We start from the raw sequence: 7,597 nt of genomic DNA on the forward strand, positions 1-7,597 counted from the left end.
TGAGGACTTACATGCACTTCATTGCTATAATGACACTTCTGAGGCACCAGCAACAGGTTACTGTTTAATAATCAGCAAAAATTGATAAGGCTAGAGGTCTAGTCATGTCCAGACCACATTCCAATTTTTTTCTAGGCCTTTCTAAACCATGCAGTCACCGGCTGTGCGTCTATCAATAGCATCCAATACCTCCTATTGATATCTGAACAAAACATTTCAGTTTGTTGAATCACAGCACTTCAGGCAGAAGGGGTACAAGTCCACACAACTCTCAGAGCTCCTCACTAAGGGATAAGTACTTAAAAAAAAGTGCACCTTTAAAATACTGGCGTGTGTGGGAGCAACCCATGCACCATCAGCAAGGGCCAACTTCAGCCCGGCCTATCAAGGTTGATCGATAACCTTTTGAGGCACAAGGTCATAGCAGACTTAGACAGCCAACCCACATTCCCAGCCATGTCATAGTGACCTAAACCTTAAATAAACCAAGGCTTCATCATCCACCTCACCCCAAAAGCATGCAGGTGCGCGACACTATCTTTTTTAGGTTGCTTAAAAAAAAATGTACTCCATTTATGAATTACATAAGCAAATTTCTGCAATAAATGTCTAATGACACAGATTTGCATTGTAGAAAGGATCTATTAACGTGACACCCATTCTACCGTTCCAACCATGGCAAAGAACTCTAATTTTACAGCTTGTGTCACTGCCCATTTTTCAATTTAATTTTTTTAATTAAAGACCATCTAAATGTTGACCTGTAGTATAACAAAACCTCTATATGAATATTTATAAATGTATATGCAATATCAGAACAATGGAAACCCAGCCCCAGAGGACGATGCAACCTGCAATTTCCAAATCATGCCCTACTGTTACAATGCAATTCAAGAGTTGGCCAATGTATACATAATGATAATGTTTGCCGATTGAGATGCACTTCTCTTGTAGAGCTAATGAACGCATCAAGATACACTACTGTTATCTAAATGTTTGTACACTTTAGGCCAAACCTTAATCAATACTTGCAAGATGCTTGCAAGATCGGAATAAGAGAGTTTGTTTCTGTAGGAAAGGCGCACTGCTAACATTCGGAGGTTTAAAAACACATATACACTAAGCTTAGCGCATTTTAAACTCTTATAAAAATAAATTCCATATAAAGAGGTAAACATATCAAACAAAGGGCAATTAGCAACTGTGCCCTGGCTCGGTCATAAGGCCATGGGCTTGTCACTTATATTGTAAGAAACGATATCTTATGGTACAATTATGCTGAAAAAGAATTTAACATACGCTATCACAGTATACACGCAATTGACTACAATGAAAGCAGGTAAACTACCACTGCCCGTCCACAAGATAATGTAAGGGTTACTCCTCTAATTTTTAATTAACTAAACCATGTACACCCGTAATAGGTTTATGATCACCTGTAAATAGTAAAGTGCGATCAATTATAGTCTATAAGGCAAATGGACACATCGCATTACTGAAAAAGGTTGCTAAGAGAGGATAAGTAAGCTGATGTATAGAGTGATCTCAGTCTGCGTTCACACCCCTTCACCTGCAGAAGGGGTGGAACAGAGCACTCGCTTCTACATGGGGAAAGATCACACTTTGGTTCCCCGTCCTAAAATTTTATGTGCATTCAAACATATGAGGAAAAACTTCACGGATTCCAATGTTTTTTTTAATCAAACCAAACAGTGTAAATAAAGCGAAAAAAAAGGAAGCCAAGTGGCTCACGAACTTTCAGTGAGGCTTTTTCGTATGTCTCCACAATTCAAACAGTACTCCGAACTCATACGCATCTGTCAATATAGACCTGATAATGATTAACAGTCCATGTATTCAGCAGCACGCAAATGTCACCACAGTGGGGGGACTGGCCTCCCTCCAAGTCATCACTGATGATGCTGGCTCTACTACTGGATCTGTGCCATAGCATAATGCATTCTGGGTATTGTGGTTTTTACACTAAGTACACCTGGAAAAAATATCTGTAATGAGGTGGTCACCCTACTCCGTACTACACTAAAGTGGGCAGTTGGAAAATTGATTTTGGCTCAATTTTGCCAAAGAATGCTTCGCTTCAGAAAAACTGGGTAGTGCTAACAATAAAGAATTTGTGTGACAGCAAGGTTTTGCTAAATTCTTCAAATAACCTTTATCACATAACTTCCATGTAGGGCTTTAAGTGGGATGACAAAAGTGTGGGGTCTCGAAAAGGGGTGCCACCCAACTAGTATGTTGGTTCCTCTCAGAGCTTCTTGTTATTACATCTGGATACATAACAAGTGACATACACCTAAAATCAGCCAGCACTATTAGCTTGGTCAATGGTTGCTAGCTGTTAGATACACAAGTATCAACAATGATTGTGTTGTAAATAATTTTGAACATGTTTCAATTCTTAAAATGTGAGACTCAATTAAACATTACAGAGGCTTGTAGGAGGGAAGGGGTGATGGTCTTCAAAAAGTGTCGCAATCGCTCATGTGATGGTAACTCCATCTTAGTCATGTATGCGCTTTTTCGCACCACATCTGGTCCATCTACAGATCTTAAACCTCATCAATTTCCTCTTCAGCACCCTCTTATCACTCTCTCCTAAATGCACTGATTACTTGTATCTCCCTCACTTCACCACCCCCACACACTCCGCTCACCTGTACGCACTGTATTTATTTTACTTTTGCTGCGCGTCAAGATTTAGACAACTGTGTACCTCCTTCATACACATGTGCACAGAATCACGAATGCAGCTGTAATAGGAGACCATTGCTCTGTTCTCTACAGAGGCCAAGGATTGGATGGCCAGGTGTTCTGAACATCTTTTTTTTACTCTCTGGAAGGCACTTTGAGAAACTCGCGCTGCCTGCAGCCTCAACTCTAGTACTCTCAAGAACTAACCCCTGGTGCCGACTCTGTTCAAAGTATGTACTATACAAGAGCAATAAGTAGTGCTTTTAATGGGCAGGAGCTGTCCGGTACCGAGTACCTACACTTCTATCACTTGAGAGAGTACCCACACTTCTCAGCACTCCTGCAGTAGATGTAATGAGAGTGAACAGGTAACTTCTCTGAAGTAAACAGCTACTCTAAATAGTGAGTACCTGCACTGTTATATTTCCATTCAAAGTACTGACAATATGCTGTACGAATAAAATAAAAACACAATATAACACTCTTGGGGAATTCAAGAAAAACGTGAAATATAAACATAACTAAATCACTGATATAGATTATCTTTAAAAAATGTAATTCATTAATCAGAAATCGGTCAATGCTTTTACTAGCAGAGTTAAGGACATGAATATAGGTATCCCGATAGAGACCCGTTCCGATGTGCGGTTTCAGTTACGACCCGGACGGACCCGGCACACTTAAAGCCCTACCTATCTGACGGATCACTTCCACGACGTGTCTATGTTAAGAAAATTGCGCATTGAGAACCACTGTTACAATCGGCAGGGGGTACCAACACACCGGGTTTTTCTGTACTAATGCTTAATTAAGATCACTTAAGATCTCCGTGTGGTCGCAGCCTCAAGACTTCTGGGACGAACACACAATCATGGGTGGATCTGGCTCAAATCTGCTTCACAATGGACACTTGACAGTTGTACTCGCAAACAGCGTATATTTCTCCTGATAAAGTGATGCTTACCCGAGAACCACCTCAAACAAAAACGTGTGATGTGTCACTGCACAAGCAAAAGAGCCCTTCAGAGAACATCTCCGAAAAGAAACGGATTAAATTGCCTAAAAAAAAATGATTCGTCAATGACAGCAGGCAGGAGGACCACAGAGCATGGGCCTTACCTGATGTGCAGAAACGTGTCACTCGCAGAGAAAGCCACGCTGGAAAACGAAACTTTCGATGAACGTGCGGGAAGGGCTGCACTTAAGCAACGTCATCGATAGCCTTGCCTCTTAACCCTTCCCTCTGCAGGAGTGCAGCGGCATCAGGAGCGGTGCAAGAGTTAACGCCAAAGTCCACGTCCCCGGAATCAAAGCCAGCTGCGGACTGAGAGTTGGGTGGGGTGGGAAAGACCCCCTTCAGTGAATAGCTCAGAAATACATTTTTTTCTTTAATGCTTGTGCCCGAAAATGAGTTATTTTCTAACACTTGTGTTCAAAATGAATACCACACATTTAAAGAGTTAAGCGAACAGCGTTTAAGATGGGAAAAATGCATTTCTCGCAGACGCCCGCAGGGCTGTCCGGTCGCCGCAGGAAGCACTGGCCGTGAAAATGTAACATCTGGAAGACAGGCTGTGAGCTCACTTAATGCAGCTCTGCAAACAAGGGGAAGGCAATTCAGACTCCCAAGAATGCGCTTTCTTACCTACTCACTCAAGTAGATTGATTCTGTCAGACGTTCGAAAGGAAAAAAAAAAAAGTGGATCTTATTCTACCTTCACGATAAAATAATTTAAAAAAGCACATTTTGATCAATATCCCCCCACCCCCCCAAAAAAAGTGGTGGGGGCTTTCGCATGGTACCTAAGCAGATCGATCCCATGTGTGCAGGGATCAGCATTTGCAACTTGCTCTCTCGCACTGCACCCACCAGCATACAAGGAAATGAAAGCAGCGAACCCAGCAATCGGTCGGTTTCACTACTAAAGACAGACCTGGTAGATCTGGGCTAAATTATTTAAGATGCACTTCATCGGACCCCTTTACCTTGGCGCGAGAGAAGCAGAGCTGGGACCCCTCCCCACACAAAAGGTCCAAGGGTTCTCCCAGCCCGCGCCGCCGGGGTCCCACAGCAGCTGATACGCTCAGACACCAAAGCAGACAAACCAGCCCTGGAAGCCGCGCTCCCTTTACCTGCAGCGGCGGGAGAAGAGCAGGTCCCGAGGGTGGAAGTCTGTCTGCGAGGACGGAGCAGCACCCGGGCTCGGGAGATAGATTTCTGCCGCTTGCAGGCGCAGCCCCACTGTGACCCAACCGGCTCCCTCCTCCTCTGCTGCTCAGCCTGACTCTGTGGAGTCGTGGCACTTTCTTTTTTTCCTCTCGGCTTTTTCACTCGTCCTCGTCCGCGAAGCTTTATTGCACATGTACTGCGCTCACAAACGGACAGGCCGAGGAAGGGACAGCACAAGGAGCGAACGGCTTGCCTCCTTCAGTTCATCGGATCGAGTTGGAAACATAGTTTAAAAGGAAATGCCGAGGACTAGCTAGAATACGGAATGTAACCATGTTTCCGTTCAATATGAAAATATAAATAGTCGACATTTTCACACTGGGAGATTTTATTAAACAAAATCACTGAAATGTATCTGCCCCATTGGTTTATATTGAAGCTGAGGCAATTTTACGTGGGAGACTCTAAAAAATAAAGCCTTTTTTATTTCGCTTCAGAAATTGTGAGTCTCCGACTTCAATCGGGATGAACGAATAGGACATGCATGCAGTCGCTCAGCTAGTTAGTTAAACGTTGTCGATACTAATATATTTACAAACGGATATAGCAAATTACTGTATTGTTTTGTGAGTACATTCAAAAGAGATTCATTTTAGATACGTTTGAGCTCAATTTATTTTTCAAACCAGTGCCTTCTTAAGGGCAGGGCCGACTTTAGGGCTGTGCGACCAGTGCAGTCGCACCTGGCGCTGAGTTCCAAGGGCGCTGTGTTAGGATATAACTTATGGGTTTAAGCTGCAGAATTCCTTCTGTGTCCAGAAAGTTTCATGCAACTATAAAACATATCAGAATAACTCTGATGATTAATGTTCCGGGTGGAGAGACATGAGTTTAGTCTAGTGGAAGTTTTGACTCATAAAGTAGCGCTAAGGTTTCGGCGATACCGCAGAGCCATGACGACCAAGTTACCTCAATGGAACCAACAGACGGGAAAATACTGAGGAAGAAACACCATGAAAGACTTGGATCATGAGAGGCAAAATGAAGGCCTATGCAGACAAGCGTCAACATGCAAAAGATGTCACATTCACTAGAGGAGATCGAGTGCTTGTTCATCAGCGTAGAAAATGAAAGTCTGATGCTCCTTTCGATGCTGAACCATTTCATGTTGTCACCAGCAAAGAGCACATGGTGGCTGCCCAACGTCCTGGGAAGTCCATTACGCGAGGCTCCTCGCTTTTCCCTCATATGGCTCATCGCTCGTCAGGCACTGTTGTCATTGTAGAGACTGGGCCTGCAAGGACAAGTGAAGAACCCCTGACTTCAGTGTCCAACGACACGGTCGGGACATGTGATCAAAGTGCCATGTAGACTCATTGAAGAGCTCTAATTGTATATATTTGTAAAAAAATGTTTTATTTAACAGAGGGGGGGGAGACATAGTTATACTAAGCTCCGTATGTGGCGTAGTCATTAGTGAGTACCCAGGCTGGGGAGGACGCTACAAATATCTGTTACAGTGCAGAGCAGGCGGAAGCTATGGGGGTATTAGGGGTCTCCATTTACAACAACCAGGCGAGTAGACTGCTAACTTTGTTGCCTAGTTCATGCTGATTCTTCAGTTATGTCCTATAATCTATGTTTGACAGTCTATGCAAGGTCGGCCTGTAGTTAATTCTCTGCTCGGTCCTTTTGTATTTGTTAGTCCAGCTGTGAAAGGTAATCATTCTCAAGAGCTTTGATGCAATTATTCATTCTTATTATTTCCTCACTCAACACCGTTTTTGTCCGTACATTGTTTTCATGAACATTCCCAGTAGTGCCACTTTAAAAGCGTCCCACTCCACAAGTACATCCTCTACTGATCCCTCGTTCTCAGTAAAGTCCTGCCCCCACATCTCTCTTGTTTGTATGCAGTACGCAATGTCATTCAAAGCCACTGTTGGCAGTCACCATGTAGCGATCTTCCGGCAGGGCCTCTACCAGATAAGAATGGCCAAAAGTGGCTTGCAATCGGAAAGTGTGCACTCTAAGTATTCTGCTGTGAGAATTTGTGTACCAAGTCAGATGAGCAGTACACTATATCTAGGCGTGTGTGTAGCATATGTACTGCTGAGAAGTGTGAGTATTTCCGTTTCCTTGGGATGTAACAATCTCCATATGTTCTCGAATTGCATGTTGTGGGCCCAATGCTGTAGCTGCTGAACAGCATGCCAGGGACTGGCGGTGTAGTTCTATCCCTCACCAGGACTGGGTTAAAATCTCCATACCACACTGAGGCCACTAACAAGAGTGTTGGTCCTAAAGAGGCAAAGAAGGATGTTTGCCCTGTATTAGGTGCACATATAGCCACTAACGCCAGTGGTTCACCATCTAGTAGTCCCTCCAGCACCACATATTGGCCTTCTGGATCTATCTGAGTAATTAGGGCTGTATACAAGGTGCCCGAGACCACCAACAGGAGAACCCCTATAGCGTGTTCTGAATATGTTGTGCCAAAGAGCCGTCCCTGCCACCGCTTGCACAGTTTAGTGAGTTTTCCTGCCGTTAGATGTGTTTTCAGGAGGCATGCGAAGTATATGTGAAGCCTTTTCAAATATGCATGAATCCTATATCTTTTCCTGTATGCCTCCATGCCTCTCTCATTCCATCTGAGCATTGCCATGGTATGGAATACAGCAGAATCCATCATAGCAGTAGAGGTCTGCCGTCATC

General features: G+C 43.7%; 1 protein-coding gene across 6 annotated transcripts in view; it reads right to left on the reverse strand.

The window, feature by feature from the left end:
• The window catches only part of RRBP1 (ribosome binding protein 1), a 292,620-nt gene extending 287,584 nt beyond the window's left edge, over positions 1–5,036 (reverse strand). For 3 of the 6 annotated variants that reach the window (XM_078648944.1, XM_078648942.1, XM_078648940.1), the window contains exon 1: positions 4,846–5,036. The gene's annotated coding sequence lies outside the window, so the exon portion shown is untranslated. Of the gene's footprint in view, positions 1–3,831; positions 3,942–4,845 lie in introns of those variants that run through there. The other 3 variants (XM_078648941.1, XM_078648945.1, XM_078648943.1) reach the window with 3 other exon arrangements.
• Between the last annotated feature and the right edge of the window lie 2,561 nt (positions 5,037–7,597).

The sequence above is a fragment of the Lissotriton helveticus genome, chromosome 6 (assembly GCF_964261635.1).
Source record: "Lissotriton helveticus chromosome 6, aLisHel1.1, whole genome shotgun sequence".
NCBI lineage: Eukaryota > Metazoa > Chordata > Amphibia > Caudata > Salamandridae > Lissotriton > Lissotriton helveticus.